The sequence below is a fragment of the Dermacentor variabilis genome, chromosome 1, assembly GCF_050947875.1.
Source record: "Dermacentor variabilis isolate Ectoservices chromosome 1, ASM5094787v1, whole genome shotgun sequence".
NCBI classification, from domain to species: Eukaryota; Metazoa; Arthropoda; class Arachnida; order Ixodida; family Ixodidae; genus Dermacentor; species Dermacentor variabilis.
The window spans coordinates 38459765-38475833 of NC_134568.1; positions in this window are offsets into that span (position 1 = coordinate 38459765).

Below are 16069 nucleotides of genomic sequence, written 5' to 3' on the forward strand. Positions count from 1 at the left end.
AAAAATTCTATCCACAAATTAGTAAGATATTTAACATAGCTGTAAAATTCATCAATTTTGTCTGCTTTAAACGCATTGGGAAATGTGGTTTACAGAATTTTTATATCATATTTCACTGCCAAGTTACAGAGTTGTAAACTTGATAGTTTCGTTTATACAAGTTTTGAGATTTCCAACAATTTTTCTAAAACAATATTGGCTGCCTAAACAAAAAGTCTGCTTGCTACAGTCACTAAAGTTCAACTCTTTATTTTGAATAGAACAAGTCTCATCAATTTTGGTGCAGTTGTTGCTGAGAAAAACGATTTCTCCGCTCCCATGTATTTAGATTGGAGCATCTTATTCTAAGGATAGTCGCATTTAATTTGGTCAGCTCGCTGCTACTCTAGTATATGGTTTTATGGGAGCTGCCGACAAAAGCAATCTTTAACAAATGTTCCCCAGTTTCGTTTCTCTTGTTTTAAAGAATTTCGCTGCTCGATGCGATATATGCGCTATCTCGAGACGATATTTTCTGCCCTTATATTCGTCAGATAACAGCTTATTCGAAGCAGTCACTGCGACAAGGCACTACACTTCGTTTATGACATTTATAGCATGTTTATTTTCTATGTGTATCAGAGAACGGTTACTAGAGAAATATTAATCACTTCCAAAAGATCAAAGTATTTTTTTTAAGCAAGGACGGCACCTTTTATTAGGAACTGTCGAGTGAAGAGGATAAGAACTCTACATTTTGTTGTCAATTTCATATTGTCCAGTTCAGAAATAAATTCTGGCTGCATTGCCAGGGTCGTCCGTTCAAGCTGTAGTTTTGGTGATAATGGTATAGCCTTCCTTTTCTGTAAAAACATCTTGACAGCACTCCTGACTTCTGTAATGTATATCGCTTAACCTGTTATACATGCAGTGCGCGCTGAGGCACATTATGTTATACAGGGTGGCTATTTTTAAGTTTTACGGAACATTTAAAAATTTCCTGTTGCAGATAACATAATTCTAGTCCTTGAGCTGGACTACTATTCAGAGAGGCGGACATTACTTGCTCCACGAAACAAATGCTCAACTAATTAAAAAACATTCACTAATTATATTTTTAATTAGTAATGTACGGCACTATTGCACCTATTGCACCTATTGCAATTTACGAATTGTAGCCGGTGAGCTTGCAAGACTTATCCACTTGGAGTGAATGTCCAGAATTACGCCAGTTTTGAGTGACGCGCCATCAAACTTGCCGTAAAAACGCAGTCATGATCAAATTGCTTTTTTTTAAGAAACCGCTCTTTTTATGCATTGAAGCACAAAAGTAACTTTAACGCCCATGTAATTCGTGTCACACTTTGGGAAATAATATCTCGAAACTGGTGTCATCCTGGGTATTCATTTCAAGTAGATACGTCTTGTAAGCTCACGGGCTGCACCTCGTAGAAGGCAATAGTTGCTGTAAAGTAATGAATCAAGAAGTTAATTAGTGAGTTTATGTGACCTACTTTAAATGTGTTTCTATTTCTTGTGCTAGTAATGTCCGGCTCTTCCAGCAATGCAGCTCAAGGACAAGAATTATGTTATCTGGAAGTGGCGTTTTTTTTTATTCTGTAAAGCTTAAAAATTACCACCTTTTATGTAAAGATAGCACGAATAGCTGCAAATAATGTATGCCTTTTATGGAACCTGTGGCCGTCTACTTTTGCTCCAGTGTGTAACTGTATACCCTGTATACACCTGTATACTCCGCAGTACACATATAAAGAAAGCGTCGAATAATTTTTATTTTCGAAGCTGTTGACGCATGCCTCAAAATAAGTAGCATTCAAAGATCCCTGAGTGCTTCTCACGCTTCCCGGCAACTGTAGCTTATGTAACCGTAACGTTCATCGGGAAGGCGAGCCTTGTTCACAAAGGCGAGCCTTGTGGTACAAACGCGGCCTCTGTCGTGGACCGACCTCGGAGGTGGTGCCCCCACAACCGCGCCCAAAAAAATTACATCATCTCCAGGTTTATGTTATTGTTTCGCACTTTTGACATTTAAGTCTGAGAAGATTGAACATAAAAGTAATGCGCTGTCGGTGTTTCGTTTCATGGCATTTGTTTGTGGGCTGGACGTCATTCTCGAAATTAAAGAGGAATAACTGTGTTCAAGAATGTAAGACCAGGTATGACCAACTTTAGTGATAGAACGGTGCGGCAACATAGCCAGCGTATACCGCATGTCATATAACAAGGCGTGGCGTATACATATACCCATATATATATATATATATATATATATATATATATATATATATATATATATATAGCCCGTAATTTTCTTTCTTACCATTCTTTTTCATGGCAAAATTTCGTAATTTTGCTTGGTCTGTAACCTTCACTTAGGCACGTATATTTCCTATATTACAGCACAACGGGATTTCCTTGTGGACAGCAACCTAATTAACTCAGTTTGATTTATACATTCTTGTGAGCTTTACTTATATTGAGTGTTTGCTTTTAGCACTATTGGGACAGTATGATATTCCCCTGTGCGCCGACGTAATGGTTGTTAATGAAGGCGTCGCCTGCTAGAGGCCAAAGGACACTTTGGTTTGCCACACTCCAGTGTACATCACATTCTGACTTTTTCTCTTTGTTTTGGGAGTTTTTCTGCCCTTTCTCCTTCTCCCAGTTCAGATTAGCCAACCAGAATCCTTTAACGTCCCTCCCTTCCATTTATCCTTCTATTCTGTCTCCTGGATGACGAGGCCGCCCGGTCCGCCTATTTGGGAGCCCGACGAGTTCCGATCCCTTTATCCAGAACCAACGCTGCAAAAAAAACTTCATTTCGTCGCTAAAGCGATGACACACAAATATTAGTGTTCTCTCAAGCTCCCGAAGTCTCACCTTCATACACTTGATCCATCCCTAAAGCTACAAGTGCCATCAAAAGATTCCCGCTCTGTGGCGACATTGTCGTGCTGCCTCTGGCACGGGGTGACATATACAAGGGCTTATTCGTTCCGCATAGGAGTGGGGATACGCCCATGTGCGATTCTTGTGGAACAACAGAAACAATGGAACGCATTTTGTGCATTTTTCCGCTGTACGACGTCGAGCGTGAACTTCTCCGGATTGAGCATTAAACCCGGTGTACTCTAGACCATTTTCGGAAATGATAATCTTTGGACCATGGCCGTCCGCGTCGACGGCACAAGAAGCGACGAAAGCGTTATTGCAGTATCTCAAGTCGGCAGGTCTTGGTGGCTGTTTATAGACTTGGTGCGTGCCTTCAAGTGTGTGCGAAACTATGCTGTCTATCTCCCCCTTCTCTCTCAGTCTTTACGTCCCTATAATCCCTTCCCTCTGTGCAGGGTAGCAAACTGGGTGTACATCTGGTTAACCTCCATGACTTTCCTCTCTTCTGTTTCTCTCCCTCTCCACGTATTCTTTCTCGCTCGTGTGCACGCGCGCGACAGTGAATTTATCAACTTCTAATAATTAACGCGAGTGCATATCGGACGCTTCTTAAAGTTATCGTTATCTTTTTTTTGCATTGTCGAAACTTACATTTCTGTTTTTTTAAGACAGTATGCTTTTGTGTCCGTGACATCTCTGCGTGTTAAAGGGAGGGGGAAAGGGGTAGCCTCAATTTCTTAACATTCTCTTTGGATAGCCGACTTTGATATAGCTTTCTTTCACGTTCGTCAACAGTTATCTAAAAAAAAAAAAAGAACGGGTAGGCTGCATCATGGACGCAGCCGCAGCGGCTACGTGAAACATATTGTGCGTGCTTCAGAGCGTGTATGGGAAGTGGGGTAGAAATGACGTAACCAAATACACAAGTTACATTTTTTGCACGCATTAGACAGCTCACATACCTAAGTTATATACGTTACAGCTAGGGCTCGCTCCCTATGTTCCTAGTGGGCCCGTTTGTCTTGCAGGAGACGCTAGGGTAAACAAGTGGCCCTCCTATACTGGTGGCGCTCGAGGCGGTCCCGCACCGCGCCAGCCCGCCTCCCTCGCAGACAGTTGGGGCTTCTGCTAGGGTCCCTGGAAATACTGCTAGGGTCCCTAAAAAGTATTTCTAGGGACCCTACTTCTGCGCTTGCCTCGACCTCCTGCGCATATACGCTCCCTGCGGAGACGGACGCGTTCCGTCGTGGTCGAAGGGGTTGGGCTATTCGTCTGTCTTGCTGCGTCCCTTCTGGATCCCTACGTGTCGAAAGCATGGACGTCGCCATAGACGAGGAAGCTTGTAATGTCTGCGACAAATTTCGCACTTGTACGCCCTATAACTCCTGATGAGCACCAGTTTGAGGTTAACGAATTACACCTACCGTGGCAGAGTGAGCCCTTCCAAAGGCGGCCATTCCCGCTCGGATGGACGAACGTGCTACCGAGCTACGCCTCCCTGAACGCCGCGCGCGAGGGCAACTCCTATTGCATTATGCAACCCGCCGTGGTTGCTCAGTGGCTATGGTGTTAGGCGGCTGAGCACAAGGTCGCGGGATCGAATCCCGGCTACGGCGCCCGAATTTAGATGGGGGCGAAAACACCCGCGTACGTAGATTTAAGTGCACGTTAAAGAACCGCAGGTGGTCTAAATTTCCGGAGTCCTCTACTACGGCGTGCCTCATAATCAGAAAGTGGTTTTGGCACGTAAAACCCAATAATTTAATTTTTATTGCATTATGCGTGGCGCGACAGTGGCGCAAACAGCGAACGCCACACATGCATGATCGAGCAATGGCTGATTTCCTCTACAGGACGATACCAAAGCGCGTGGGTTGTACGCTTGCAAAGATGTAAACGATTATAGTAAAACATGTTTTTTTGCGTGCGGTTTTAGCAAGCGACCTCCTCAGACCGGTTTTAAAAGCGTTTCACGTCAACAAGCAACACAAGGCCCATATTCACAAAGCAGTTCGTCCGCGTTCGTAAGGGCTGGCGTCTGCTTATCATGGAAGCGAGCATTATTAACGAAATCGGTCGGCCAATGAAAAAAAAAAGCTACAGAGGCACTTAGGTCTTTTTATGTGCATTGAATGCGAAATCAGTATGACTCTTCTGCGCGATACGTTTCACTTGGTCATGTGCTTTCATTGAGCAAAGTCAATTTTGTGGGTAGGCCACCCAAATTTTTGGAATGGATGAAGTGAATTTTCGGAACGGACGCTGGATTTTCCGCTTCATGGGGCATGTAATGCTTTCGCATTAAAATAAAAAAGCAAATCTAACGCACATGTTGAATTCAATAAGAATCGAAGCTTCAGAAAGGCGGTTGATGTTTAGGTACTGCCCCGGTCAAAAGCTATGCTGAAATGCAAATCCCGAAATCAGGCAGATGCTCTGTATGGGACGTCTACGCAGTGATGCCACAAGGACGAAGAATATGAATGACGCTTGTCGAGTGAACAACGGTGATGACAGGTTCGTGCACAGATAAATACTACACCTATCTCGCTACATTTAAGTATTATGTTCCTCTTCTGCCATAGTGGCATAAACGCATTCTGGAAAACTTACCTGCAATGACGGTAGGCGCCATTAGGTACACACTCAGTGGCACCTACCACTGGGTGTTTGTTTAGATAAGTAAGAGACGATTACAGTATTGGTGGAAGAAAAGCGGGTATGAGATTGATAGAACCGGAGTCATTGCAAGTGTAGGTAATGATACGGTACAGTTAGAGAGGGTTTAAATAGGACGAAAGTTAAGATCGAGATCGGTGGGGCAAAAGGATGGATTTGGATAGATGTTGTAAAAGCTGATTAATTCAAGCAGGCAAGGAGACAATTTGTTCTCGCCCCATTTCAAACTGGATGCTAATAAACACAATCGACATCATCATAATCATTTCACCTATAAGGGCTAAATAAAAAATAATCAATAAAAGAATCCGTCGAATATAATGCGCTATAAGATATCGGTGTGCATTAAAGATACCTACGAGTCGACAATACACGTGGACGTTTTAAGAGGGAATTTGTTTTATTACGCAGACTAAAGGTGTGCTTACTCGTGCTACATTGTTGGTCTGGGTGCACGCGTCATATTCGCACTTTCCAGCGCCTGTAGGTGGCGCGGAGAATGTTTCAATTTGGCGGGGATAGAGGTGATGGAGGCGATCCGAAAGAGTGCGCATCTCCAGAAGCAGGCGGCCTACGGGCCTCTGGTATCTATAAGCGCGATCCTTGACATCGCTAAGGAAACGCAGAGATGTGTTGTAGAGGGAGAGGTTACGTTTAACGCTGGCCATATAATATGGTGTGAATTACGAGAGACGACAAGCGCGGCTGTCCAAATCGAGTCACTCTGCCTGCAGACAAGCGCCGTAAGAGGCCCGCCGCATACTATAAAAACTCAAGCCTGCAATGCAACCGGCGCCGTAAAGATCACTATTTCTCCTTACGCTTTGTAATCTATACGCTATGTACAAGAATTGACACCAAGCAGTTAATCGGTAGCGCTCGGATGTAAACAAAGCGCAGTACCCCCCATGCCGCTGCATATATAAGATAAACGTTGTGTGCATTCACGACGAGATAAATGGCTCCATGCAGCGGCTTAGCTGCGGAATGCTTGGTAATAATGCCAGATAACCCGCAAACATTTCAGTAGTGCCGATTTACAATATATGAGCGAGACGATGAGGTGTGCCAGCGCGCCCCGTTTTCAGCACGATTAGCTTTTTCGCGGGCTGTAGGGAAGCTCGCATGGGCAGTGTTCTTCAATGACCGCTGCAGGTACGTATTCCTGGCCCTTGTTCCCTGCAAAATTGTTATAGAAGAGCTGCTTTAAGACCAAACAAAAATACAAAATCAGAAACGCGTGCGCTCGACCTCCCATCGGTACACACCTTTCGCTACGGAAAAAAAAAATAAATAAAATATCAGCGAGCGCCTTGTGCATTGAATGCCTGTTTCATTCCCACACAAAATGACTAAGAACAGTTGGGGAATACGTTCTCCAGTTTGCAATGCTCGCGACGCAGCGTCAGGCACCGTCGCAGAGTATTTGCCGAAACAGCGCGAGTGCAGGCCGAAAACTGAATAAACGGTGACACTTGCGTAGTTAAATTTACTTTGGGAATCTATTGAGGGCATTCTTCGGCCAACCCTAGGTCTCACTCTTGCTTCGTGGGACCGCAGCGGGATCCTTTGGAAAGAAAGGCACGGCGTTTCTCCTCAGCCATTTTCGTAAGGGCTCGCCACAAAAATAAAATGAAATCATTGAGCAACAGTCAATTACACTCACTAAGGTGGCCCCAAAAGAAGTCGTCTTTGTTTAAATGCTCGCTGCATACGACCATTTCTTCGCTCACATGCTTCCCAATGCGGAGCTCGATCGCCCGCAACTTCCTCCGTTTTTTTTTTCTTTTGGAAAGGTGGGGCAGGCTTACTCTTCCCAATATTGCACGATTTGTGCATTGTGGCACACTGCACATGCGGTTGTTCATCGAAGAGTACCAAAACACCAACACAGCTGCCGAAACCGCGTGAGCGGGAAATCCATCACCCCCTCCCGGGTATTGAAGAAATCCGCGCGGCGGCTCCAGCGTATCTGGAAAGCGCAAATAAGCGCCGACTACTGACCCACCCGATAGCATCAGCCTCGCCAAACCTGGGAGGACAGGTCGAGAAAACTTCGCATTAACGATATGCAGTTTTTACAACAATGCGAAGCAGTGATGCGACATAGCTGGCGCAGTATTATGCGAAATTAATCCTTGCACTGTATCATGTGACAACGGTAGCGGTAAAGATTCGAAGAAACAAGCCAACAACTTCCTTTCGAGAAGACGAAAGTTTTATTCAGTTACTCCAGCCCGCATCGTCGGAGGTGGCCCTCCCTGGAGGTTGGGGAGGAGGCAGAACTTCTAAAGCGAAGCTTCCTTTGCCTCTTCCTTCGACTTGCCCACTGCTGCTGCTGCTGCTGTGGGCTGCTGCTGTCGCGCACACCGCGTCGTGGGGTGGTTCGCAGAAAGAGAAAACGGGCTAACGCCGCAATACGACGTCGCACAGTCACACCACACGAAGTTTATAGATCTATAAACGTTGATGCCGTATGCTTCAACCATGCGCTATATGGAACAAAGATATCTGTAATCCAGCACCTACCACTGCTTAGGCGCTCCCGCAGTTCGTAAAAAACGGTCTCTTTGCTGGACAAGCTTAATTTACACTGTAAGGTATGTTGTTATTACTAACCAAAACAATTTGATTTGGTTAGTACCGTGAACTTGTGCCCACAAAACAGGCTACACTTAAAGCACAACGAGAGCGGCGAACACAGTCGGCGATCGTCGAAAATCTGATCAACGGGTCAAGCGCGTCGGCTTTTATACGTCAATCGTCGAACGTTCCAGACTAATCGCTGGGGCCCGCGCGCCTTCCACAAAGTTCTACATTATTCGCGTCGCGCACAGATGCAATCAGATTACACAAGTTTCAGGCACAGACAGTGGATGGAACCATCGATAACATTCCAGAAACTTCGCACACATGCAAGCGCGTCCTGCGCTGTGCGATAACATTTGTTAGGCGGTGAAACGTGTCGCCCGATAAAGTACACGTGTCAATATATATATATATATATATATATATATATGATTGCAATAACCGCAGCATAAGAACGTGACAAGGTAAAAAACATCAGTTAAACACATCAGGAGGTATGGAAGTCAAAGTAGGAAACAACACACAAAAAATGGGAATCTGAGTAATCTCAGATTCTCAATGTTATTAAGAAATATTAATCTGAAGTAATTTTCTTTGAGTGTTGTTTCCTTCTTTGACTTCCATACCTCCTGATATGTTTAACTGATGTTTTTTGCCTTGTCACGTTCTTATGCCGCAGTTCTTGCAATCACCTAAATGTATATATATATATATATATATATATATATATATATTCTTCGTTTTACTAAAAATTTAGTTGAGAGTTAGCGCTCGTCCTGTCTGCTCCTTTCTGTGCCTGTGTCACTTCGTGCTACATTCCAAGATCACTGAGAATCTCTTTCATTAAAAATTCTCGCAAAGTATATTGGGATTCCTGCATAGTACGTGGGGGACATCCAAACGGCGGTATATTATTGTCTCATTTATCACTTGTCTCATTGTCCCATCTATACCAAAAGGTATTTCGCTTATGCATGTTTCCTAACTTATACTATCATCATTTTTTTACCCGCGAGACTCTTTGCTGCGCCTGCGTATACCTTTCATCGCGAGTTGACGACTATAAAAAAGTGGGGTGGGGGTCCTGTCGCACAAACACGTTTTTGAATTCTTTCATTCAGCACACGCCATGAGACAGGAACCACCTGCCAACTAACATTGATTTCATCAAGGATTGGCGCCTGTCCACACAGTCAATTTTTGTTTCCGTTTTGACATTGGAATGCCTGTTTTTATGCCTGCTTGAATTTCGTTCTTGTTCTATTTGACCTTTTGATAGGTTTTGTATGTTGCTCTCACTTGTATTTCTATTGCATACCTTGCCATATTTTTACCTTTGTTGTTCAATAACCTTTAACCCACTCCCCTCTACAATGCTTCTGCGTTTGTGGGTATATGGAACAAACAAACAAACAAACAGACTAGTTGAGTGAGCCCATAAGTTATCGGTGTACAATGGTTCTTAAGAAGAAGAAGCTTTGTGGATTCCACCCTCGATTGGATTGGATTGGATTGGAGAAACTTTATTTATGCCTGCAGTTGGGCGCTCGCGCGCCCCGACGAGGGCCTACGTCATCCTCGAAGGTGCCGTTACTCGGCGCGGGTCATTTGCCTCCCGGACCTTATTAATATCTTCTTTCTTCGTGGTTATTTATCGCAATGTAGCGTTTCAGGAAATGATGGTGACCAGTATTTGCTGAATATTTAAAAGTGGAGACCAGTATTTGCTGAATTTATTTACTGAAACTTCAAAACCCTATTTGTATGAAACGCTCAGTTTGTTTGGGGCCATTTATGTCGACGTCACGTCACTCTTCGTGGTTGATTGTGAAGCGGTTATTTGATTGCTAAACCAAGATTAGTTTTCTGGTCGCCTAAAAGGGCGGTGTTGGACCGGAGCGCTGGTACCGATCGATCACGAGCTGCTGATACTCGCCTCGTCAAAACGGCCGCTGTGATTGGCGAAGTCCAGCTCAAGTTTCCACAATACATGGCTTAGGTGCGGCACGTGGCAATTCATAAAGCGGCTTTTTGCGAGCGAGTTGTGATCGGGGAGAGCGTGCTCCTCCTCGTGTAAAACGCGGTGGCCTTTTCTCAATCGTTGCTCGTGTTCCGGGGTTGTTTGTCGAGCAACCGTGCTAAATATGTCCACTGTATGGAGACTACCTGGAAACCTATTAAAGGGCGCAAAAACAGCTGTTCACTGTATTGCTGCGTCTGGCTTGCAACCGGCGGTATTTTCCCGAGCAACATCAGCCTGCCCTCCCGCCCCCGCGCGCCTTGGTTAAAGCAACCAAGCAACGGGGTACGCGTTCGTAGCGTCTTCAAGGTCGAGTTGTGGGAAGCCACACTTCCGCCTTACACAAGAGGATTAGGCGATCCAAAGGAATCGAAAGCGACTTTAATGTGTTTTTTCTCTCTGTCTTTCTCGAGTAGGATCTGTGGTGTAACGACGTGCTCCTACGCCAGGGTATTTACCACCTACTAGACAACGCTGAATTGAATTCTGGGGTTTTACGTGCCAAAACCACGATTTTATTGTGAGGCACGCCGTAGTGGGGGGACTCCGGACTAATTTCTGACCATCAGGGGATCTTTAACGCGCCCCCAATACACGGAACGCGGGTGTTATTGCATTTCGCCCAGATCCAAATGCGGCCGGGATTTGCTCCCGCGACCTCGTGCTTAGCAGCGCAACACCATAGCCACTAAGCCACCGCGGAGGGTACATCTGCTGAATCCCCTTAAAGTAGCACAGAACACAGCACCACGTGCTATTCTTTTTACACAAAAAACACTCAGTTTCACATGCTCATGGATTACTCAACATACAACCCATAATAGTTTGTATCGATTATCGTATTTTACTACTTGCTTACAAACTTATACATAACACTGTTCAATGCCCGTCAATAATGTTAGCATATCAAAAACCCACGTACTCACTACGTTCTATCTCAACTGTATTATTGTGCATACCCTCCATAAGGACTAACTATGGATTACATTCATTTTCTTGTATTGCCCTGAAACGTTGGAACACCTTACCGTATATAGCATCACATTATCCACACCAGTTTACTTATATAAACAACTTGTTCGCGTTCGTCCAGTTACAATAGTAACCATGTTCGGGAAAAAAGAAGTTTTGTGCGCATTTGTAACAAATCTACTGTTATAATCGTATTTTTTTTTTGCCTTGTTATTCATTTTTAATCTCTTCGGTTGAAAAACTGACCCTTGTCACAACCCTTGAAAGGGTTCTGGAGTCCTACCTGTATAAAAATAACATGTCATTATATGTATCAGAAACGATAAAAAATAATTCATTGATTCAACGATTGATTGATTGATTGATTGATTTCTCGAGTAAACCTTAGTTGATTGATTAGTTTCTCGAGTAAACCTCCGAAAAAAAAAATATGACAAGCCGCTGTCATAGAAGGTGTTTTCTCAAATGTGAAAACCCACAGGTGTCACATAAGGCGTCTATCGGAGAATCGGCCAATTGTTCGTGTTTCTAACACGCATTCCTGTAGGGCGAGCATACTGTGCAACGTAGCCACGAGTACAGCGGCAACATTTTTTCTTTCGCCATATTTTATTCGGCGCTAATAGCTATTCAAGCAGGACTTGGGGATGAGTGGTACTTGTTATTGTAGTTTCGCGGGGTAGTAAATAAATTAACAAAGCATCATATCAGAAATTACGACCATGACCTTTACCGCACAGGCTGCGTCCACATTCAAGGGAGGAGGAAGATTTGTGCGTTGCTAGTAGGGATGCGAAACTATGCATATTACTATTGATACTATCGATAGATGAATCACCATCGAATTATCTATGGCAAACAAATAACTTCAATGATGCCGTGGCTAGTACAAAACGACGCAACGTACCGCACGCAATGACCGCAACATAATCTTGCCGACGTTTTACTGCATATCGCGTGGCACGTGCTAGGCAGACTGCGGTGACGATCATAGCGCTCTGTGTTGTCGCATTGCACGCGCCACAGAGCACTGCAGAAGGACACCTCTCCGTACCAAGACACATGGTATAGCTTTCCATACTTATAGCATAAGATCACGCGATCTGAGTCACCAGTAAAGGAAATTGCAACCGCAGGCAGGGAAGAGTAACTGCTTTCAATTCTGGAGGCCAAGCCAAAGTTGCAAAAAGCCACTCTCTGAAGTGGCTATAACGTATACTTGAGCGTTCCATGCAGTGTCAGTGCCAGCAGAACACACGTTCTCAGCCGCTGGGTATGCGTAAATTCAAACATGGGCAGCGCACTCAATGAAGAGCATTAAATCCCACATTACGTTACACATCCGACTCGCCCGCCGCGGTGGCTTAGCGGCCATGGTGTTGCGCTTAAACACGAGGTCGCGGCGGCCGCAATGGAAAAACGCCCTTGTCCCGTACATTCGGGGCACGTTGAAGATCCCTGCTGGCTAAAATTAATCCGGAGTCCCCAATACGATGTGCTTCATAATAAAATTGTGGTTTTAACACGCAAAACTCCTGAATTCAATTCAATTCAACACATCCAAGCACTCAGTCAAAACGAAGAAAGTCCTTATAAATGAATATAACTGCGCTGCAACGAATTCGAATTGCATTTTTAGATTTGACAATAGAGAGAACTAACTAATTATCTTGGTCTCGTCTGACGAAGGTTAGCTTTCAGTGCGAATAAATGATAGCCATAATTTCAATTCTAACAGCAAAGAAAAATATTATATTATATTCGCCAAAAGATTTCTGCACAATATGCATAGACGGAGCACTACTGATTATCAGTTATTGCAAAACGTTTAGCAATATCGCTATCCAACAACTGGTAAGCTATCAAATGCAATATTATAGCAAAAGTTAGTAAACAATCATAACACTATTGATAATAGTATCAATGGTTTCTTTCTGAAACTATCGTAACGCTATCGATAATATTATCGATAGTTAAAAAGCTATTGACAGTGTCGCTAGTCAATTTGCCTGATTATTTTGCATCGCTAGTTGCTAGGGAATAATGTACTGTTGGTCGAGTTGGCTATACATACGGCTATTTTCCAGCACAAAGACGGAAGCCGCAAGACATGCTCTCTGTTCGGTTGTCCCATCTTTGCGCTAAAGAATAGCACCATGCTCTGAGGTCACACTCACTCGCTTGTAGTTGGGGTCCCAGAGCTGGAGCCAGGTTACATTGAGAGTGACTAGATGCCTCTGAAAGCTCCTCTCATCTGGACTCATTATGGCTAGCAATTCGCGGCAACATTTCAATAAACTATTTTTGCTCGTTTCAGGCGTCAAACACTTCAGGCTCCCATCACGAGTAAGTTTTTTAAATACTTACATGTTTCTGAAGGATAGTTTCTACGGACCCAACGCTGACGTCTAGCTTTGTAGTAACCTGAAGAACGTCGCACACTTATTATTCGTATCTAAATTTGTTGCTTTCCAGCCCATTTCTTCAGTGATTACTACAAATCGGCGACAGGTTGATGAGTCGTCTTCCAAGAACGCCCTGACGTGCCTGAATGAAGCTGCTTATCTTTCTAACGTCTCATGTGACGGAGCAATGACTCCGTAGACATTATTCATGTGCTCATGAATATTTGCAGGTGCTGCTCGCACCTTTGTAAAAAGTTCGATCCTAGCACCATGCTTCATGCTGTTGTTTACTTAGCCAGTGCCAATTAGCCATCACGAACGAGGAGCATCGCAGAGTAGTGCGAAGGGGACCCGGCCATAAAACAAGCAGAAACATAAACGAGGGCCGTACGGAAAATAATGATAACTTATTTTATTTGCACGCCTGAAAGCGCACATACACGAATGGGCGCTTGGTGGTACGTGGCGCCATCTTTTCTACAATTATGAATAGGCATTTGGCATTAACAGGTTAGATGATTTAGCCACCAGTACGATCTAAACAACATGTCCGCACACATTGTGTCGTTCCATCAACGTACAGTGATAGAATGTCTGCCCAGACAGCAAATTTTAGCTGCAGTATTTTATAAGAGCCGTCAGCTTGCCTAATGACGCGTGAATGAGCTCGAACAGTTTTCGAAGGTGGGCGAGACATCTTGAAGATGGTCAGGTGAGCGTTGAAGATCAGACTTGGCGTGGTCGCCCTCGTACAGGAGGAGGAAAAAAATTTATTAAAATAAATGAAAAGACATGAGTGACGCGAGCTGGTGCTTCTCTTTGCTTACGATTTGCTCTAACTTTTCGGTCCAAGAGACGTATACGGCTGCCGCCACCCGCCCGCCCAGTCCGCCGCACCAGCTATTGCTGGTGGTTTGAGCTGGACAGAACAGCCTCCTGCTGTTCGGGTGTTGGGTCTGTGTTGAGGGAAAGGTTGCGAGTGTTGGGGCAAGCCCTCGGACAACCGCGGCCTAAACCAACAAGGAGACCGTCGACGCATTTATCGAAGAACATAGGCGAGTAACAGTAGTAAAATAGGAGGAATGCTTGAAATAGAACACAATGCAATTCGAGAGATGATTAAAAGATAAGGTTAGTGGAAAATAGATGCTGCTAGATGCGTTCAAGCGCTGCAGAAGCTCCGCATATTCGCATTGCGCGATAGGCGACCTGCAAGAAGACTGATCTTGTAGCGCGACAATGCGCTTCCTCACACTTATCGCTTAACAGCGGCGATAATTTAGGGATCGGTGAAGGGAATTACTTATGCACCCGGCCTGAGGTCCGTTCAAATGCGAGACTATCGATGCATTCTCACGGTCTCTACAAGGTTGAACCGTCGTTCTATCATTGGGGTACTTTTTAACCTTTTCGAGCAGCGGGGAAAATGCGTGCAGAGAAGGGGAGATAACGTGGAAAAATGAACAAATGTCTGCGAGATAAAGGGGCCAACACTTACTTTCAGAAATTTACTCAATTTGTTAACCGCTAATGACTGCAACTCATCCTCTTCTCCAGTTAACTCGGGTGTACCGCAGGGATCTGTACTCGGCCCGTTGCTTTTCCTCATTTACATAAATGACTTGCGTAATTTTATTAGCTCCCACATTAAATTGTTGACTGATGATTGCGTGATCTACCGGGCAATTTATAATAGTACGATGCTTCAATCTGACCTTGACAATATTTCGGCTTGATGTGCTTCATAGAACATGCTCTCAAACACTAACAAATGCAGAGTAATAAGAATTTCACTTAACGCAAATTGTAATAATGTTTACAACTACCATTTCGAAGGTTCAGTGCTAGAAAAAGTGACGTCGTATATATATATCTAGGAGTACACATAACGACTAACCTATCTTGGGAGAAGCACATCGAGTACATATGTAACAATGCTAGCCGGATGCTTGGCTATTTACGCAGGAACGTTTACATGGCACTTTCATCGCTAAAACTTTTGCTATATAAGACCCTTGGCCGCTCAAAATTCGAGTACGCCTCTTCGGTATGGGATCCAGGCCTTGATCATCTTTCAAACACATTAGAATCGGTCCAGAATCGCAGCGCGCGCATTATACGATCAGACTACCATCGTACTTCCAGCGTATCATCCATGAAACTATCGCTTAATTTGCCTCTTCTCTCTTCTCGCAGGAAATTGTATCGCCCCCCCCCCCCTTGATTTGTTCCACAAAATTTACATCACGACACGAATTTTGAACAGGAGCTCTTTTCGGCACCTTCATACCTATCTTCACGTACTGATCACGTACACAAAGTAAATGTTCCTTTCGCCCATACCAATTCATTTTATTATTCGTTTCTTGTGAAGACGTCTAAAGAATGGAATAACCTGCCGTCCTCCATTGCGAAGTGCTGCTTTCAAAACCACTGTCGAGCATTTCTTTCTATCTGATTAACCGTGTTTTTTTAATTTTGTATAATATTGTAACATTCTTGTGTGATGTGT